General features: G+C 35.6%; 1 long non-coding RNA gene across 2 annotated transcripts in view; it reads right to left on the bottom strand.

Moving 5' to 3' along the window:
* Positions 1-22,833, bottom strand: part of LOC122227528 — a 56,999-nt gene that overhangs the window by 16,182 nt on the left and 17,984 nt on the right. The window contains exon 3 of one of the 2 annotated variants that reach the window (XR_006206097.1): positions 660-793. This is a non-coding gene — a long non-coding RNA (uncharacterized LOC122227528). The remainder of the gene's footprint in view (positions 1-659; positions 794-22,833) is intronic. The other variant, XR_006206098.1, reaches the window with a different exon arrangement.

Raw genomic sequence — 22,833 nt, 5'->3', positions numbered from 1 at the left:
AGTTGATATGCAGTTTTTCTTTGCAGGATTCAGTGATCCTACTGATTCTAACCTGTACAGGGAGATAATAACATACAATCTGGTTAACTTCCTTTCTTTCTTTTTTTCTCGTTTTACTTTTTACTTATAAGTAACCCAAAGCAAGAAGTTTGCAGAGTTGTTTCCATAATAAAAAGTTTTATTGAGGTAAATTTGAAATAAACAGTGAGCATACTTAAAGTTACAATTTAATCTCTCTCTCTCTCTCTCTCTCTCTCTCTCTCTCCATATATGTATATATATATTCCTGAGAAACCACCAAGATACTGAATGTTCAGCATATCAGCACCCAGGTTTCTTCCTGCTCTTTTGTCACCACTCCCTCCTATCTCCTGCCCCTTCCAGTCCTCACGCAATCACTAACCTGCTTTTTGACACCACACGTTACTTCGCATCTCCTCAAGTCTTATATAAAAGTAATAATACAGTGGTGCCTGGTTGGCCCAATCGGTTCAGCATCTGACTCTTGATCTTGACTCAGCTCATGATCCCAGGGTTGTGGGATCGAGCCCTGTGTCAGGCTCCATGCGGAGCATGGAGTCTGCTAGAAATTCTCTGTCTCTCTTTCTCTCTCTCTCAAAAGAAAGTAGTCATACAATATGTATTCTTTTTTCACTCACTTGGTTGCATCAATTTGATTCACCTGTGTTACTGCACACGTCGATAGCTCGTTCTCTTTTATTGTTAAGCAGTATTCCTTTGTATGAATATTCCAAAATCTGTTATCTTTTCACTTGTTGTAGGACATCTGAACCTACAAAAATAAAATAAAAATAAAAAAGCTGCTATAAACATTCTTGAACAAACCTTCCTATGGATATATGCTTGAATAAATACCTAGAGATGATGCCTTGGCTGATATTTTTCACATTTTTTCATTTGCTCATAAGAATTTGTAATTGCTTGCTGAAGCAACTTTCAATGGCTGCTTTAAAAATCCTGTCAGATAATATCAACATCTGATTTATCTCTGTGTTGGCATCTGTTGATTATGCTTTCTCGTGGGGGGATTTTCCTCGTTCTTACTATGAAGAAGAGTTATAGTTTTACTATTGTCTAGATACATTCGATATTACGCTATGAGACTATGAATCTTATTTAACTTTCTTTAGTAGGCAGTCCCCAGGTGAGGTGTCACACTAGGCCAATTGGGTGTGTATGACCATCTTCTCACATGCCTGGTTGGCATTCCTCCTGTGCCAGCTGGGCGCTGACTCCCACTGCTCATTGCAGACAGCTAGGGTGTAAGGTTAGCCTCCCCTTGACCCTGCCCTACGTTCCCATTAAATATAGAACATCCGTTCACACCACCTCATTACCTCTGAGCAGAGGGGTAGATCAGCTTTCCCCTGATCTCAGCTGTCACCAAGGAAGTGGGAAGTGAAGGACTCAAGCCCAAAACCTTCTTTCTTGGTATGATTTGGAGAAGCTCAACTCTTTACTGGCCCTCCCCACCATCACCCCCACCACCAGAAACCAGGAGAGGGGAAGCGGGGCGAGTGGAATGTCAACCAGTCTTGCCCCCACTACCTCCTGGCACCTCCTGAGGCGGGTGCTCAGCAACCATGCTGGAGATGGGGGAGCTGTGTGTCAAATCAGGAGTGTGGCCCACCCTGCTTCAAACCACTTTCTCATGGTATCCCACCATTGCCTGCTGGACATGGAAGTTCAGCTCCCCGTGGGCCTTAATGACACCAGGATCGGGGAAAATGTGAGCCACTTCTTAGCACCTACTTCCACCACTTTGTTTCATTTTATTGATGCCATGTAGGGTGGAGGCTCTTCTTCCCATTACTATGGAGGAGAAGGATGTAAATTCTAATGGTGACCAGTTATACAAACACCACCTCCTTCAGGCTCTTTGCTTCTGGGTGTGCCATGGAGGCTCAGCTGACCTCTAGACCCCCTAACACTATCCTCGTAGGGAAACTGGAACACCACTGCATTCGCCAGGCAGATGATGAAAGCTGAGCTCCCTGCTTGGCCGGCCCATACTGCAATCAGTTCTATGGCAAGATCAACACGTCTTCTCCTGAAACACAGTGTCTTGAAAAGCAACGTTTCATATATTTTATCCCATTTTCGGTTATTTCAGGCAAAAGGGTAAACCTAGCCACTGTTACTGAATCTCGGCTGGAAGCAGAAGTCTGAAATAATTCTTCTAAACGAATTGTCAAACTTTTTGAAAAGATGGACTTGAGCAGAGCTGTACTGGTCACAGTATCCAACATTGCAATCAAATGTAATAAGCTGAATACATCAGATCACAGGACCAGAAAATGAGTCACCATGGTATTCTCTCCATAATGACTTCAGATTTTAAAAATGGAGTGTTCCTCGGTAAGATCCAATCAATAGCAAACTGATGTCTTATGTCTACAGTCTGCTAAGCATTCGTTTGTGTTTTATTTTAATGCAAAAAAAAAATAATAAAATGGGGATAAATACTTATTCAAATAATTAACTGTGATTATCACTTATGTACATTTGTGAATGGTATTTATAGTTTCCTTAGTAGTATTGCAACAATAAAAATTTCTTAATTTTGATAATGCACTATGTGAGATGTTAATTAGAGGAAGCAAAGTGAAGGGAATACAGAAACTCGGCACTATTTTGCAATTCCTCCGTAAGTCTAATTCATTCCAAAGCAAACAGTTAAGCTAAAAAAGTTCCCTATGTTTCTATAGCCATAGTCAATGTTGAAATATCAGAGTCTTTTTCATCCTTAATTCCACTCCACTCCTCCAATGTGGGCACTATCTTTTGTCTTCTGCAACACACTCACTGCTCAAGGTCTCGTTACTTCTAGCTTGGATCATCGCAATGGCCCTGACATTCATCATTCTATTTCTATGCCTGAGAAGAAACAAGGAATGTAAGTAGGTCCCTTAACTCTTCTGAACCACAAACGTCCTCAACTGTAAAATGGGAATAACTACAAAATGACAGTGAGAGACAAATTACATCTGTATCTATATCTATATGTATATCTAATCTATATACCTACATCTATATCATCGGTATTTATATCTATATCTCCCCTGAAATGGGCAAAGCACTTGCACTTTAAAATGCTAATGCATAATTAATTGCTAGATGCAGCCAATCATCAACAATTCCTTCCAAGAAAATCATTTTACTCACATGTTTTAGGTTCACAGGTTTTCTGTGATCTGCTTGCATAAAAGTAGCCGCCAGCAGTGACACTAAAACCCAAAGCACATTGACATGCCTCAAGCCAAGTCCATCTTGGGGATTGCAATAACCTCTTATTTCCACTTTGTTCCATTTCAGCTGTGTAACATAGCCATACAGGGCTAAAGCTGTTAATTTTCATTTTGTCACCTTCAGTAACTCCTTAAAGCCATATAGCTCCAGAGCTGCCTACAAATTAACCCCAAGTAAAATAAGTCACCCTCAAATGATTGAATCGCCTTCCTGGATACATGTAATAACATCCATTGATTAACGCACCTGTAAGTACATGGGTAAAACTAAAGTAATAAATGCTTCAACAAGAAATAAATTTTTGCAAGTTCACTTGCAGGAAACAATAGGATATGCTCTTAAAATTATTCATGGCATTTAAAAGCCATCATCACCTTTATAGTTTGTCACATTTGAATATTCTTCATGAGAATGAACACAAACATTAGTCTTTCAAAATTAATGATATTTTGTAGAAGCATTTTGCTTTACAAGTCACTGACTCAACCCAACCTTTCCAGATATCCAACTTCTTCTTTTTCTTGCCTTTCTATAGAAGAAATAATCCAAAATTTCCTAATGATATATAGCAATGAGATATCTTAAACTTTTGATAATGTACTAGGCATATTTTTAAAGTTAGATTAGATATTTGCAAAGGATTTAAAACCAAAAGCAAGCTTTGTATTTTAGTAAAATTTTCCGGTTCTTAATAAAAGTAACACCCACACAGCACCATATGTCGGCTGGGTAAAGGGGGGAAGGGTAATGAATAATTCAAAATTGCCGCCAGAACCTAACATTATAATGGTTTTCATACTGCTTGGTTATTTCTTGCCGGACTCACTTAACTGGCATAGTCCACGTTTCTACACAGCTTTATTCAGTGAAGAAAATCTATGCTGAGACCCTAAGCCTTAACAAATTGCCAAGGGATGAGCCTAGAGAGGACTGGGGATCTCTGTATATTTAAATATTCAGGAATCACACCTGATAAATACGAAGGGTAAGGCAGAAACTCAAGTAAAGGAAAAGGTTCCTATTTGCATCCCAGGTAGTCTGCCATTTCACTATGATGTTAAATGAGAACCTTGGCTTTCAATATTGACAGATGAATGATCTGACTCTTGAGGAAAAGTTATTATCCGGTACGGGCTCTGTGTTATACAAGCCATTCTGTTTTAGTTCTGGGGCACTTGGCATAAGGACCCTCCACCATTATCTGCAGCTTGAGAACGCACAGCTGGAATGGCAATGGATTTGTTATTTGTAAAACATCCATGAATTTCACCACAGGCCCCTACCAACGTGGAAGCATCTGTGAGTCAAACTGTTCCCCAGCTGTTCATCCACTACCTGCAGGTTCTTGTAGCATCAAGTCCCTATTAATACTGCTGGTTACACTGCACCCTGATGAGTTTGTACAAAATCGTTCCTCTTATACTACAGTTTAATGCATGAAATCCCTCAAGATAAATCCCTTAAGATTCTTTTTTTAAAAAAAATCATGTCTTTTTGGAATTGCTGCCAGAGTTTCTGGGGCAACTCTCCACATTTTCATCTGAACCCTTTTTCCTAAGTTTTTGTAAAAGGTCCTCCCTTCCAGGCAGATACATCCTTGGTGCTTTTCCACACAAAGAATAGAAAAAATTTCCATGGAAGCAAGATTCAGAAGCTAAATAGAAAAAGAAAAGAAAAAAAAAAAAAAAAAGCCAGGCTGAAGCCGTTTTAGGTCTTATCTTCAAAAGCACAATTGCTTCAGGACCCCTTAACAAATAGCTTTTCTTATTAAGGCTCTGGAAATTTTAATTTCTTTAACAGTGACACACATATTTTAGGTTTTAATTAAAAGCTTTAGTGATAATAATTTGTATCATTGTACCACGGTACTTTTATTTAAAAACAAATTGCATTTATAAATCATTTGGGAAAGGGTATTTAACGGCTTTACTTCAGGAAATGGAAAAGGAGTAGACTTTCATATTAAAAGCAGAACAATAATATATAACATTTAAATTTGCAAAGACACCAACTAATAATTATAGTAAATGAATGGTTACGAGGTTTAGCAATTCAACAGTTTCACAAGTGTTCCTGAAAAAGCATACAATGACTTGTTTTAAAATCTAGATCTCTTTGATGATGTTTTTGTTTTTGTTTTAATTTTTAAACATTTATTTATTTTTGAGAGACGGAGAGACAGAGTGTGAGTGGGGGAGGGGCAGAGAGAGAGGGAGACACAGAATCTGAAGCGGGTTCCAGGCTCTGAGCTGTGAGCACAGAGCCTGACGTGGGGCTTGAACCCACAGACTGTAAGATCATGACCTGAGCTGCAGTTGGATGCTTAACAGACTGAGCCACTCAGGCGCCCCAATTATATTTTGTTTTGTAGCTCCAAAGTTTCAATAAGATCGGGTTAACTGCTGTAATCCATGAATCCCCTCAACAGAAGTTTGCCATTTTTTCCACATTAGCAGATCTAGATTTCTTGACATCAAATTGGGTATTCCCTCCAGTACTCGTGTTTGTCTTTCTGTACATTCACGTTTCTCTGGATCCAAAATATATAGACCCAGTTTAATAAGAATATAGTCACACGAGTATAAAGTGTAAGAGTTTAAACCTGGACAAGGTAGTATCAGTAGCTTCACTTGCAAGTAGATTTTTAGATACCGGTTTGATTTTTGAATTTCAGATATTAACCTTCATTTTTAGATTTTTGATATAAGATTTGTTTGTATTCATAAATGGACATAAATATAATATGCTTTTAAACATAAAATTCTTAATATGTAGGCCACTTTCAAATAGGAAATAATATATTTCTGGAAGAAAGAAAATAAATTAAATATTGTCTGCCTGCTTACATTAAAAGAAATACATCACCAGTTCATAACTAGAAGAATAATTGGTAATTTACACTCCTTATGCATGTGGTAAAGGATAAGCTTATCAGCTTCGGATCTGTGGCTTGGCTGACCACTCAAGGCAATATTTCTCTAAAGAAATAACTCCTCTCTTTTTCCATGCATCTTCCCTCTCCATAGCATTGCTTTACATACCTCCTTCTCAAACCCGATTTCTATCCAAGCACTTACTAGACAGTGTCCTTTAACCACTTACCTCATAGTCACAGAGAATTTCATCATAATTCATGACACTGTGGCAACACTGGTCAAGCTCAAGATTGACACGTGATCTAATGCTCGGTCTTCCCTCTGCCTAGAATGTTTTTTCATATATTTCATTTTTTTATGGCCATCGCCACTTCTTGTCATGTTAATGTATCAGTGATGCCTCCCTAAACTATCCAGTATATATTAATCATCCCCCATCATTTCTGTGTAAAGTATGATTCACATTTGTCCACAACCAACAGAAAATTCAAAGAGTAGCTTAATTGAATTAATACTTTATTTTTCTCATGCATAAGAAACAGGTAGGCAATTGGTAAATTTAATTCAGGACACTGTCCTGTCTTTCTCACATGGTCACAGTGTGGCTTCTCTAGTGCCAGCCATCACTTTTGCATTCCAGCGAAGAAGTAAATGGCAGAGGAGGGCGCACACCTGAATATGGAAAGCAAAAATGTCCCAGAAATTTCAGAAGTCTTTCTAAATTTTATTATTCAGAATGGTGTCATGACTACCGTTAGCTGCAAAGGATGCCTAAACAGGTAAAATTCTTGCCACCTTGAAGAGCAGTGATATTGTGTTAGCAATGAAGGAAGAGTGAATAAGCAACTAGCAGCACCTGTCAAACTTCCATGCACACCTTGTGCTTTATTTTCTTCGCTGCCTTTATTAATGGATTTATTGGTTTATTTATCTACTGTCTCTCTTACTAGACAATGAGCTCCAGGGGAGCAGAAGTTCTGACTGTCTTGTTCACTCCTGCATGGCCATAGCATAAGTTATAAATATTTTCTTAGTGAAAGGATGTTAGATTAATCTGGTAATTTCTTAGTGAAAGAAGTTGGATTAAATAGTAACTTTGACTTATCCAGCGCAAATACTTCCTGTCTGAAATTGTCACAAAATGACTGTGCTATTTTCAGCTAACTGTGTCAATGATTATTTAAATTTTTTAATCCCAAGAAGTACCATGTAGAATCAGACTGGAAGGATTTCCTGTCATCACTTTGTTTTGGTTTGAAAGAATTCTAATACTTGAAGTCCACCATCTTTTCTGTAGAGCTAATAATTCCAATCACAGCACCATTTTCTTCTTACTACCCCCAACCCTCACAAAAAACAAAAATGCAAGAAGCAACATAATTTTGAACACGTCCCATATGCCAAAAATTCCACTATGTATCACATACATAAGTATTTTTGGGATGAGGAAAGTCATTTGTTTACTTAGCTTCTGTAATACTATACATGAATGAAAGATGATTGTTATTGGCTTTCTAAAGCCTCATACTTTAATTTCTAAAATACGGCATTTCATAAATGGCTCTCTGTTATATGCAAATTAAGAAGACTAGGCTACTTCTTTACTGGGCTTTAAAATGAAATAAGTGGGTAAATACCTGCTAAATATAGTAAATATCTGCCTATAAATAGATTAGTTGGAAGGTGTTCAAATACTTTTGAAAAGACTATCATAAACAAGTATAGGTGAGGAATGTAGTGGCTTTTTAGGAACAGGCACCTACAAGCAGAATGGGCAAGTTTCCACATGATGATCTCCAATCATTTCTAGCACCTGTTATCAAATGCCATCCTTCCGGACGTATGCTGCCTGGAAAATAATTGGTTTTGTATTTCTTGGCCTTTGATATTGTTGGAAGCAAAGTAAAATCATTCATTGTTCAACTCTTTATCAGTCCATTTGACACTAGCATAAGCAGTCACGGTCACGTACCCAATTCTCACCACCTAGAAAGGAAATTTCAAGTCAATAAACAGAGCAGTTCCCATTGGTTCACGGGGAATTCTCCAGTAGTTTCTTTACAGAAAAATCACACAAAATTGACACAATCCTTTTTATGTCTCCTTAGTAAACAATAATTATTGAAGGATATTATTTTTGTTTTGAAAGAGAGAAAGAGAGAGAGCAGGGGAGGGGCAGAGGGAGGGAGAGAGAGAGAGAAAGAGAGAGAGAGAGAGAGAGAGAGAGAGAGAGAGAGAGAGAGAGAGGATCCAAAGCAGGCTCTGTGCTGAGCCTGGCTGGGGGCTCGAACCCATGAACTGTGAGATCATGACCTAAGCCAAAAGCAGATGTTTAGTGACTGAGACACTCAGGTGCCCCATGAATGATATTATTTTAAATCATCCAGGCAACTGTTTTTCCTGTGAGAGTACTAAGGAACTAAGATACTATCACTTAACTGAGCTACTCAGAGTTGGAGAATTGCATTACAAGTGGTGTTAAAACTAAATCAGGTTTCCTGACTACTGAGCCCGTGTTTGGACCATTCTTTCACTAGAGTCCCTGATATATTGTTAACTGAAAAGGATCATTAATTCTTTCAGGGCATGAGGGTATCATTAAAACACTCAGGAAGAAGCTACTTGCCCACCATGATACTGACTCCCTGAAACAGTTACAAGAAAGAAGAGTTACACCCACAAGGTATTGTATAGACCTTGGCTCATTCTAGAATCAGAAGTTATCATTAATTTTCATCTTTTGAAATAAATATAACTTTAATTGCATGTCTGTATTTGCTTGTTGTTGGCTTAGGAGTTCAGAAAATCATAAACCTGCGTGTTCCATTCCCTCTCCCACTGAGCTGTATACATTTTCAAGGAAGGAATAACATGAAAGTGACAGCAATGACAAATAAAATTGCAATTCCAGAGTTTCAAGTTGTTTTCTTTTCTACTTTAAATTACATTATGTATCTGCTACTGAAGACTAGGCTTCTTTCAATATCCCAAACTTCATAAATGATAAAATTGGAATGTCTGGTCCTATAGCTAATAAAAAAGTTGGCAGGTGAATACATTCTTATATCATTAATTGTTTTTGCAACAAAATGAATATCTGAACTCAAATTTAGTACAAGTATTTAAATGACTCGGTTGCAACCATCTATATTCTTGAAGCAAATTTTATTTAGTGAATTTCATTCATGGGTAACTGATATTCTGATAAAGTTAAATTTTTTGCATATGACAAGATCAAAACTAAAGTAAGATGTCTTGGCCTTTTATTTAAAGATGGAGAGAAAAACAATTCTTAATAGTAATATTATTTAGAGCCTATAATTGTTGCCTGCTAATTTCAAAATACAAAATTTATTCTAGAGTTTTAATCATAAATTCTACTTCTCTGAGTTTGAGGAATATGCCAGAGAAAATATAAGGAGAATGACGGTGAGAGGGGAAAGGAAAAGAATGAGAGAGAAAGAAGAGGAAGAAGAAGGAGAAAGGTGTGGAGGAAGAGGAGGGAGGAGAGGGGGGAGGGAAAGGAAAAATGCAGGAAGAAGGGGAGGAGTGAAAGAGGAAAAAAAGAAAAGAAGGAGAAGTAAAGGAGTACAATGAGGAGATCACCAGGGAAAACACAGCGCTCCTCCTGCTGTATTCTGTTTTGGCTAAAGGAAGAAGGCTAAGCAAAGTACAATTATGTAGTATTACGGAATTTATTTCCAAGGATCTTGGCATATAATACATACAACATCTAATTCCCAGTAGGTAAAGGCAGGATTCCTTCCTGCTTCCCTTCCTCTCTCATACCACTTTTTTTGTTTCTCTTGGTTTTCTCCTCTCTGTCCCTTCAACATTTCCATTTCTGATCAAATGCAATCTATTCATGTGAAGCACAACATCATGCTGACTTAAGTCTTTCTGCTTCTTTATCTTTCAGAAGAAAATCACTCTATAGTTGAAATCCCAAATTACAGTAAGAAATACGCAAGGTATCAGTGGTTCAGATTTTGATCACCAATACGAAGGAGAAAGCTTTCTTTTTTCTCTTTGAACTGAAATGTTTATCTTGTAGATAGATTGATAGTTGAACTAATGGTAATGAGAACACTTTACATAAGAGCATTTATAATGAAATTTGGTTCTGGAATTTGTAGATGTAGGAAACATTTTTTTCTTGTTAAAAGTAATATTATAACCAAAAAAGGTATTTTTTATTACTGAATTTCAGGGTTGGAAGAATGTTAAAGAATATTGATATATCTAACTTTAGTAATAGAATTTTCTTTTCTCTTGAAATGCTCTCAGGGCTACAACAGTCTCATATGTCTATTTTCTCCTATGAAATATTTCTAGTACATCTACTAATTTTTAAACTATATTAAGAGATTTTAATATTGCAAGAGATTGATGACTTATCCTTGAGGTAACTTTATAACTGCTTCTTTTTTACTCAATACTTGAATCTATTATCATGTGTGTTAATTCAACCATTCAAAATGTTATCTGTTCATCTGAATACAACTGATAATTTGTGTATATCTGAAAGGTGTATTTCACATTTATTTTACGCAGCATGTTTTCCAAACATATTCCACCCTTTACGTACAGAGCACAATTGAAAGTCCTTCAGTGTTGTTTCCATCAAGAGACGATAAGTAGAAGGAATCATTGCCACTTATTCTGTTTGATTCTTCCCTTTCAATTTTGGGAATAAATTGAAGTTGCTTAAAAATGTGTCTTTTGATATATTGTAGCTAAAGTTCTTCAATTTATGCCTTTAGTTTGCCAACACTGAGAGGAGGTGTCCATAAATATTTAGCTACCTAATAAATTCAGACTAAATATACCTAAAGAAAGATGATTTGATTATATACCTTCTTGAAAGACGTTCTCAACAATTTACACGCAAGAATGAATCACTATCATTTAAACTAATTTTCAACATGTTTGGCAAAAAGAAGCATTTTCTTCTGCTCAAAAGTTTCTTCTCCAAAAGCAATTACATTGTTCATGGAACTCAACTGCTGGGTTTTCCTTTACTCCTTTCAAGGTTTATGATCCTTATATGGAATCAGACTCCCATTTTGCAGGTATTGTTAGACAAAAATCATGAATATTAAGCCATTATTTTTCCATTAGCAAGTTTTCCCAAGGTGGGTTTTTATCATTTTAAGACATTTTGTTTTGTGTGTTACTCCCTTTTTGTCTAATCACCTCTAAAATTATGAACTCTACAAGAATAATACATGCTGAATAACAAAACAGCTTGAAATATTCATAACTAAGAAAGCAACTGTTAAATGTTCATAAACAAAGTTGTTTGGAGACTCCTTTATTAATTTTTAATTTATTTTCAGTCAATTCCTTATTACTTCCAAATTCCTGTAGGGGATTCTGTTAATTAGTCATGTGTAAAATATTCATTAAAACCAGCTTCCTATTTTCTTCTTTTATTGCAAATTTACATTTCTAATCTTATAACCAAAATAAATGCCATTGGGTAGAAGAACCACATTAATTTTGATCAGCCACTTAAAATAGAAGCTCATACAACGAAAGATATGGTAATATAAACTAGAAGTAATACTTATTTTGTGCTTTTATACCTTTGCACATAAAGGATATTTCACAAACAACATACACTTCGTATTAACTTACTTAAAGATGCATGGTTAATCCCCAGCGACAAAGTTGATGTCAGATTGAAATCTCTAGGTTGCACAAGTTTTGCTAGATTAGTAAACTTCACGTTTCACTTTTAAAATTAGTTTCTTTGTTATTTATTACTTTTAAAAATATCCTAAACGACTGTCTTCACTGCAGATTACTGTTGTTTGGGCTCCATACTACAAATTACAAAGTAGGGTAGGCAATGGGACATTCAAGTGAGCTTAGCATTAATGTAGCTATTGACTCTTTTCTTCATAAAGACACATCAGTAAAACATTCATACAAATATCTTTAAAAGTAATATACGCTGGCTTGGTGAGAAATAAAGTTTCCAATGCCAGGTATAATATTGCAAAAGTCAAATTCTCCGTCGGTTGAAAACTTTTGTTTTGGGGTACATCTAATACTGCTCTCCTGAAACACTCCAGATAGCCTGTGCATACTACTTTTCTTCTGAAAGTCTACGCCCAAATTTTAATCCTTCAGTCATGCAATTAAAATATGTAAAATACAACTCCATATGGAAAGGCTGTTAAAATTAAAGAACTATTTAGGGGCACGTAGGTGGTTCAGTCGGTTAAGCATCCGACTTCAGCTCATGTCATGATTTCATGGCTTGTGGGTTTGGGCCCTGGGTCAGGCACTGTGCTGACAGCCTGGAGCCTGAAGTCTGCTTCAGATTCTGTGTCCCCCTCTCTCTGCCCCTCTCCCCTCTCAAAAATAAATAAACATTAAAAAAATTAAGTAACTATTTAATGGAAAAAATCAAAAGCAGGTATTTTGAGAGAAGAGAAAGGAAATTATCTCCATTTAGTCAAATAAATGGAATGTTTTGTCTGTTTGCTTTGGAGAGGAACAGTAAATTTACTACCAAATTAAAGTCATGGCTGTGACAACACATTTACACCCTAGAAAGATTTAGCAATATTCATCAAAGATCTCTCAGAGATCTTCTGACACCAAGCCACATCAAGGCAATAAATGTAGGAGGCCCAATTTGTTGGATGTTTTAAAGAGAAAATACTGATTCAATAACGAAAACTACTCATTGGGATGTCCAAGGTGTATAGACCAATATTTTAAAAGATTGTTTCTTCATTAAACAGAAGGTCAAATATAAGACTGAATTTTTGAAAGACGTAATACCAATATTAAAACAGATCTCTAAGTAACAGGTAAAAATATATACTAAAAACAAACAAACAAACAAACAAAAGTTAACCATAGCATATGGTCAATTAGATTAGAGATCTCTTACCAGGCTAAGTTGAACTGTCAGTCAATACACTTTAGGGCTGCTTATTCTCCTAAAAGTCAACCTAACCTGAATTTGATCTAGCCTGCATTGATTTCTTCATCTTGACCACAGAACATCAAGCAAGTTATTCCATGGTGACACACACACACACATAAACCAATCTGCCAGTCTCATATTGTAATTTTTAAAAGTTAATTTAACATGCCTACTGGTAAAGACCATGCTTGCCCCTCTTATCACTACCTTATTTTCTAAACGCTCACAAACATTAACTCTCTAGCAATTTTTCTCAGAATCAACCAAATTAGAGTTTTCTAAATCTCCTTTTGGTCATGAGGTCATTTTTCCTCAGTATTTTGAAACTCTCATTCTCCAAGAGTTTTGAAAGAATTATCAGGCAGTCATGACTTTGCACCTCTGTTATTCCGTTATTTACGTAAGGCCCTTAGAAAATCTCAGAGACTCCTCTATATCTCATATCTACAATGTCCCTTGATCATAAATGTTGTGTGCCTTCTGGGTTGAAAATCATTTTCACATTTAGATGGGAGAGTGGGGAGTAGCTAAAGAAGAGCGTGAAATTCAAGCCTCTCTTTTACAAATGAGGACCCTGAGATCAAGCACAGGTGTGTTCAATGAACAGAATACCAGCTGGACCTCCGGCCATTGCGCATGCTCATTCTCCATGAAAGGAACTTGAAAGGAAAATTAAGAACAGAATAATGTGTGTGAGTGTACTATGAGGAAAAAAAAAAAAATACTCAGCTCTGATTTGGGTTTAAGTTCCAGCTTAACCCTTAGGCAAAGTTTTGAACATAGTTTCCTCATCTGAAAAAGGCAAAAAATTCCCTGCACTGTTTTACAGCACTGCTATGAGATGCCTAATTGGGAAACAAAGCAGGGAAACCATAATGGATCATATAAGCATAAGTTATTATAATTATATAGTAAATTACACCATCTGTCTTTGTTCTTGTTATAAACTTTAACAAAAGTTGTAACATAGTCTGCCCTTGCTGCTTCTTGAAATGTTTTAAAGTTGTTAGATCGTTTTTTATCTTTCTAGACTTTATTCCAGAGAAAAGATCATGAGTTTTTTATAACCCGACAATAGCTTTTCCTGAACATACTTTTTGATGATAATCATCATTTAAAGATTTTAAATTTTGTGTGTGTGTGTGTATGTGTGTGTGTTCTACACGAGTCATTTAGATTTGGGATGGTAGCTCTTCCAAAGAACTAGTAACAACACTTTCTCAGAACTGTAAGAATGATATATTTCTGAAAATATCCTCAGCTGTCTGAAGAGACTTTTAAATGCAAGCTGTGACTCCTTTTTAGAAACACGACAGCAAGAGAGTTTCCCATTTAAGACACTGCCATATGCAGCATTTTCTTGCTCACTCAGAGATTGTATTTAATGTCTACAAAAATATATTGTGTTGATTTCTTTTGAAAGTATTGAAACTTTGAGGAACAGCAGTGTCTTTTAATAAAGAACACCTAAATGTTATACTACTCTAAAAATGTTTCGTTTTATTCTTCAGCAGCTGATAGGAAACTCGGTATTATTAAAGCAAAACAAAGCAAACTCATAGTCTATAACCAAGGCACATGATAAAAACATAGTATTTTGTTTTTACCGCATACAGCATGAAAGCAAATCACTTATTATCAGAAATATATCTGATTCCTTAAACAGATAAATATGAAATAGTTCCTCATAAAATTATCACACTCGATTTTTAAAATGTCCACTACATCAAATAGTTTTTTATGGGGATGCCTGGTGGCTCAGTCTGTTAAATGTCCGACTTCGGCTCAGGTCAGGATCTCCTGGTCCAGAGGTTGGAGCCCTGCCTCAGGCTCTGTGCTGACAGACAGCTCAGAGCCTGGAGGCTGCTTCAGATTCTGTGTCTCCCTCTCTCTGCCCCTCCCCGACTTGTGCACGCTGTCTCTCTGTCTCTCTCTCTCTCTCTCTCTCTCTCTCAAAAATAAGTAAGCATTAAAAAAAATTTAAAAAGTTTTTTATGAAATGATTAGAGTCATGATCAAATTCATGTAAAAAATCTAGAAAGGGCAGTTTTTACAAAAAGATTGCTTTGCCTTTTAAAGAATTAATTAAGCAATTATTTTATACATAGCCCCAAAACTTACTCACAGTTAAACAAAGCAGTTAAATATAATGCAATGTTATGAGATTACACTTGCTGGCATTTTGTCATAACAAATAATCTTATTTTTACTTCGCTATGCAATAGGTAAGAGAAAATTATTTTCCACCATCATTTTGATCTCTAAAAACAACTTATGCTCAGAAAATCATGTGTAAAACGTAGACCCCGATAATAAATTTGGACACATTTTTATTCGCATTCAAAAATCTCTTTAAGTTAAAATTCAGATTGAAAAGGAAAGGGTTTAGGAAAAACTCAAAGATTAAGAATTCATCATTGCAGAATGACATTTCTTTTGACAACATAACTCGATTGCTACTCAAAAATAAATCATTTAGGATTCAAATGCTGTGAATATTTATTTAGTGTCATACCTGTCATTTGTTTGGCACTTTTCCCCATGGATAGAGGAGAGCAACTGTATATCTCTTATTACACAGTCAAAACCATTCCTGGTAGCAAAAATCCACAAATGCTGTGTACCTTAAAGTGGGCAGGAAAAATTTTCAGTTGTTCTAATAAATCACAAAAAGAACTAATATAATTCCCATAACAACACTCCACTTGCTCTCAAGCTAACATTTCATAAAACATCATTCAAATGCAACAGTAGATGGGGCTCCTGGATGGCTCAGTCGATTAAGCATCTGACTTCAGCTCAGTCATGATCTCAGGGTTCCTGGGTTTGAGCCCCGTGTCAGGCTCTGTGCTGACAGCTCAGAGCCTGGAGCCTGCTTCAGATTCTGTGTCTCCCTCTCTCTCTGCCCCTTCCCTGCTTGGTCTCTGTCTCTGTCTCTCTCTTTTTCTCTGTCTTTCAAAAATAATAAACATTAAAAAAAATTTTTTTAATTCAAATGTAATAGTAGAGAAGTCCACCCAGCCTATCTGATAGGATGAAATTTGTAGTAAATTTAATAAAAGAATAAAAGCACAAAGAGTCAAGTTCTTAGCCTTTTCCAAAATTAAGTTTCTCTGGTGTCCAAACAGTACCTTCATTTTTATAGTGTCATGTCTGTGCCAAAATTTTCTTTAGGAACTACCTAATTTAAGGTCCAACATGGCATGATAGAACTAAGAATATGCAGGAGCTAAGCACATCTAAGAACAACTTCTAGGAAATTCATTTAGACAAGACACTATTAGATTCTGGACAGGAATAAGTCATATTTTAATTATACTGCAGTATACCTATAAAATGATATTTCAATATTTTAAATTAATTTACTTTGAAACTACTCAGCTTCTAATTTATTGTGTTGTTGGAGATCAGTAAATTTAACATCAAACAAACAAACAAAAAACAATTTTGCTGCATGAAGAATTTTGGACAAAACATTGGCACTCTCCAACATTTCTATCTTGTACCATTTTTGTGAGGATTGACTCAAGTTGTAAAGTACACTGCCAAATAAAGCTCTATATGAATATAATAGATTATTCTGCGGATGGTGATGATTAGTGTTTGTGGGTAATTTAACCCCATTTAACCCCAAATTTAACCCCGATTTAACAGATACACTTTCATCCCATCTTAATGCATTTTTGGTAGTTAAACCACCCTGCATAAGCCAGATAAAATGCCTAGATTTATCAGATAACTGAACCTTAATGGAAATCTGTTGATAATAATAAAATAAGGAATTAACAAAGTTGATATGTCATAATAAAGTGAGTGAAGTAAAGAATTTTAAGATCTAGTCACTCAACAAATCATGGAGTCAGTTTCTCTTGGTCTGGAAAATAAATGGATTGGATTTTAGGTCCCCAAATATCCATCCAACAATAAACTTCCACATTAGCTGTCACAATCAGAAATCCATAGTTTTATAAATCACTAATAACATAGCAATGCAGATGGTAGATTGTACTTTTTAAGTCAAACATTGTTTCATATCCATCATTGCAAATGATCCCTACCTTCCACCTCCTCAAAAAGAAGCTATGAGGGAGCCAAGACAGACTGTACAATCCCCATTTTACAGGTAAGAAAACAAAGGCTGAGTGAAGTTGCATAATGTGCCGTGGATAGAAACATAAGATGCCCAACTGGGGCTAGAATACAGATTTTTTCTCATTGCAAGAGAAGGAGTCTTTCAGGATTCTTAGAAAAGATTCTCTCAAAAATGAAAAAAAAATCATTGATCATAGAGCATTTTGGTATCTATTAAAAATAAAATTTCCCATGAGTTAAGGGATAGACTAAAATACACAAAGGTTGAAATATTCTAATCTCTAAAATTAATACATAAAAGCAGGAAGACTAATCTTGTTTGTTTATTCTTCATTAAATATTTTAGCAAATAGTGGGGAAATGATTGTTTCAATTTTTAGGTATTAGACACTTCTCTTTAGTACATTGTATTGCATTTTAAAAGTATGTCAGAATTGAAAAATACATATAATTATTATAATATTCAAAAGTATTCATTTTTCTCTGAGTTCAAATATTTGTAAATCATGTTCTAATTATAAAACCTCTAGAGTTGATTAGAATCAGCTTTAATTATATTCATATTTTATTTTAAAGCCAATCAGTTCACTTAATAGAAAGGAACTTATGCTGTCAATACTATTAATATCAATTGCCTTTAGATATCTCACATTAGTATTTACTTGATTCAAAAAAGTAATCATTTCTTGAGGTTGCTTTAAGATAAATGTATAATATTTTATAATCATGATAGTTCTATTTCTAAATTTCCATGTTTTATAATATGTCATTAGTTTTGATGCAGTTTATAAAACTTGAAATACAGTGATAGCAACTGTGTATCATTTATATGTCAAAGACATTTGAATGCTAACTCTTGAAAATTTTCTTTAAGCCCTATTACTGATTTCCTGTGAAAAATAATATATTACAATGTAATGCAGGTAGCTAATGGGTCCCACAAATTAAGACACAGTGAAAACTACTTGCTTCTTTCAATAAGCTCAATTAGAAAGTTTATGATAACTTGTAGATTTTTTTTTGATTGAGTGACAGGAAGTAACAGTATATAACTGCCAAAGGTTATTAGCTTATAGACTGAGGAGATACTATGACTGGCTAAGAATTCATTTTTTCCAGTGCAACTTTAACACTTTATCCTGGGTGGACTCCATTCTTTATTTTAGTACAGTGAAATTGTCTTAACTCAGAACATAGTGAGCAATGTATTGCATTTTAATGTCTCCGTTTCTTACACAATTTGTGAAAATAAAATATCATGGTCATAGCTTTTGAAAGTACTATAACTTTTTAAACTACAAAGCAAACTGAAAGGGAGGGAGAGTGGGCGACCTGCAAGGAGATAAGGAAGGGAAATGGAAAGGCAGGGGAGAGGTGAGGAAGGAAAACAATCCTGATACCCTAATAAACTAACTTGCCTTCCATTGCCTCGTGTTCCTGCACATTGAGCAGTTTGTCAGTTGGCAGAATGAAGAAGTAATTCACAGATTCTGCAGATTCCAGTCATACTTGCGGGAATGGATTCTGGACTTCCTCAGGACTCACTGAGAAGATGAAACTTGGCAGAACCCATGTGGAAATTCATTTCATCTGTTTTCATTTTATACTGTCTATCATGTATTTTTGATGACTAAATGGAAAAGAAAAAATGAAATTCTACCATATGAATTTCTATTAAATATCATTTTAGCTATCAGTTGTCACACCTGTTATTTGATGCATTTCCGCCAGTTGGTATAATTATATATATTTGCAACCTATATCATTCTATGAAGCCTTATTTATTTTGCAATGAATCCAATTTATTAAAAATTTATTCAAACATCTTAATATATACCAAATATTAGTTCCCAATATATTTAAATATTTTTCACTCCGAATCTATAAGGGATTGATAACATGTGGTTGTTTTTAAGTGAAAATGAGTCACTGTTTTCCATGATAATGTCACGACAGCTCTGCAGGCTCTCTTTATGGGTCAGCACATGCGCTTAGATTTGCATACAATTTCAGGAAGTTTTGAAGCTCCCTGATGTCTCTTCTTAAACCCTCCCAGGTTCTGAAGCTCCATCAAACCTCTATAGTCTATCAGTTGCCTCCAAAATTCTGTCATTAGAGTCACATATCCGTTACATTTTTTAGTATTCTGCCATATATGTATATTTGTATATAATACCATGCAGGATTAATCTCTTAAATATAACATAAACATGTACAAAAGTGGACTTTAAAAGACTAAACAGGGGCACCTGGGTGACTCAGTGGGTTAAGCTTTTGACTCTTGATTTCAGCTCAGGTCATGATCTCGTGGTTCGTGGGTTTGAGCCCTGTGTCAGGTTCTGTGCTGACAGCACAAGCCTGCTTGTGATTCTGTCTCACTCTCTCTTCTCTTTTACTTAAAAATAAAATAAAATAAAATAAAGACAAAACAAAGATGTAAAGAATAATATCTTACTGTTTCCTTATTGATGTGACTTCAGAGTATCTATATGGTTGGGTGTGATTTATAATTAACGATGATATATTATGTAAAATCTTGTTTCAGAATGAATTCTTGATTACTTTTGTTTCTTGGCTAAATGTTTGTTTTAGCCAAACATTTTGGACTGATTAGTCCCTGTTTTTATTTCCTAAAATGCCTCATAGTACAAGTATCGACATCCCACTTTCAAAACCAGCAGTCTATATATTATAAAACACCCACACCTACATACATACATATTGGGTTATTATTATGTACCTCATGAAGATGGCTCATCAACCATTCAAACTTCGGACTGGGTAGAATCTAGCCTAAATCACAATTTCTCAGTGGGATATAAAGACAAAAATACTTTTACATGTATATTTAAATAGATATATATTTCAATTTCTTTAGTCCCAGTCAACCTTCACATAATTTCTAAAATGCTTCCATCTTGATTTATTTATATTTCCTAGGTTAAGTACTATAAACATATACTTTGCTGAAAGTATTAAGATGATTTACTGTACTCATGTCTCTATACTCACTTGACATCTTATTTATATCTTTTCCTTTGGCTGAGTCATTTGATAAAAAGAAAGATTAAAAGAGAATATATTTTGTTAACAAAGATATTCTTTTCTGAATTTCCCTGCCAAATATTTTTAATATGCTGAGCAAAGCTTTCTTTTGGAAAAAAAAAAAACATTTTATACCATCCATTTCTCAACATTCACTTACTAAAAAGGTACTTGAATACCTATTATTTATGAGCACCATGCCAAGTACTGTAGATTCCTTTTTCAAAAGTTGATATCTGCTTCCTTCTTTTATATACTCTCAGTCTTAAATTAATTGAATTAACAGGGTACCACCCACATTTCCTGACATTTTTTCCTTCTGCAAATGCACTTTTTCTAAGTTCATAGAAAATAAGTAGTGCTTATCAACCACAAAGAATTACTGAACTGTATATAAATGGGCACTAAGAATCAATCCCCACCCTTGCAATCTGGGTCTAAAATAAATCCTGGAAATAGTGCTCATTTTATCAAGGAATATGAAAGTTGACATTTCTATACTTAGCAAGCTTATTCCTTAGTGGTGATAGAAAAGCAAAAAGACTGATCTAATCATTCCAGTATTCCAAATTACATCATAGATAGTGACTCTTCAAATGAAAATATACTTCATAGGCCTACTCTATAAGCTTTATATTCTGTAGTGTAACAAAGTATTTTAGGAGTGAAAATGACAGATGTGAGGTACATTAGCAAAACGAATAGTCACTTCTTCCCACCAGACCAAGCACTTTTATCACAGCAATTTATCAGGAACTAGATAGCAATTTAAGAGGAAACATTTGAACTACAGTATATATCGCAAAGGAAGTCAGCAAGTTTGAAATTATGACTACAAAACTAGTAAGCATTTCATTACGGATTTTAATATTTTGAAATTAAAATATCACTTAAAAGATGAAGAAGTGAAAAAATACACAGTTATCAGAATACATCGGGTAAAACTTAGGGAAGAAGGAAATTTAACTCTGATTTAGTCAGTAATCGCCTGCATTTTTCGTTCTGCATTTATACATCTACATTTTGGGGGAGTACTTGGCTGATTTTCTGGGAAGTACTGATTCTCTCCGACTGCCTGTGTCACTAGTGGGTTCTGCTCAAATGTTTTACAAATAAATACAAGTCTGAATTCAAGATCCAAATGCTTAAACAGCAGAGAATTTTCTACTAATTCAATTTTATTTCATTTCATTGTTCTTATCAGAAGCTGTTGACGTTCAGAAAGAGTTATTTTAAGGCTGCATGTGTTCAAGAGGAGCTCTAGAGATAAATATGCACAAAAAACTCTGATAAATGACAAAATTCCAGAATGGAAACATGCTTTGGTCGGGGGGAAACATTCACTCCCTCAGTCTTTCATTCACTTCATTAGACATGAAAAGCCTCCTCTGGGGGTGCAGTAATAAGAAAGACACAGCCCATGCTCTCAGGAGCCCATGCTGTGTTGACAAGACTGTTAATATTCAATTTGAATACAACGTAGACATGGTATGATAAAAATATGTTTAACATGCCATGACAGAAACATGAATTAAGCACCTGAGTCTGTGAGAAATCCTTTGAGAATACTGCCAAGGGCGGGGAATGGGGAGACAAGAAGGTGGGCATAAAAGGCTCCCCCTAGTGGTAGCCAGCCCTGCCTCTGCCCAAGCTGGAAGGGAGACTTCCATTCCTCTGAACAGCATCCCTTCAGGAATGGCTGTGTGAAGCGATTCTGTACAACATTAAGGGGGAATCCATACGCAGCAAGGTTCTGGAAAAGTTTAGGAGAAACACAAAAATGGGCACACAAAGACAGACATTTCCTCTTCTAGTCTGCGGCTCATGTTACTTTGAGAAGATCCAGTGCTATGAGTCGCCACGGTTTTGGTGCCATTTTAACAAGAAATAGGAAAAGGGGCACCAGGGTGGCTCAGTCAGTTGAGCCTCCAACTTTGGCTCAGGTCATGATCTCATGGCTTGTGAGATTGAACCCTATGTTGGGCTCTCTGTGACAGCTCAGAGCCTGGAACCGGCTTTGGATTCTCTCTCTCTCTCTCTCTCTCTCTCTCTCTCTCTCTCTGCTCCTCCCCTGCTCATTCTCTCCCTCTCTTTCTCTGTCTCTCTCTGTCTCTCTCTCAAGAATAAATAAAACGTTTTTAAATTTTTGTAAAAAGAAGAAATAGGAAAAAAATTGGGGGTCAGTGGAACTGAACACAGTCCAAAGCTTACTCAGTTACATTTGCATTTGTAGACAGAATAACTTTGACAGCTTTACTAAGTGGCCAAGAGATTCCAAACATCAAACATAGGTACAGATAAATATACCCTAGCTACTCACCAAAGTCAGGAAATAGAAATAGAACAGGCAGCTCAAAGTGAGAATCTATCCTTTACTGATCTATTTAGTCCTATAATTTTACCCTAAGTGATTCACTCCTTTATGTCTTGATACAAAAGCTTAAATATACTTGAACAGGCTCAGCTATTATTAGCTAATGTAAGAATACATGCTATGTGCATTATTGCACGATGTAACAATGTGCCAAATGTAGAGAAGGGTAGCTGATGTTTGGAAGAGGACTAGAAGCAAAGGCCTGGTCAATGGTACAAATCAAAAGAATG

This window comes from Panthera leo, chromosome C1 (assembly GCF_018350215.1).
Source record: "Panthera leo isolate Ple1 chromosome C1, P.leo_Ple1_pat1.1, whole genome shotgun sequence".
Lineage (NCBI taxonomy): Eukaryota > Metazoa > Chordata > Mammalia > Carnivora > Felidae > Panthera > Panthera leo.
This window is presented reverse-complemented; position numbering and strand designations above follow the sequence as displayed.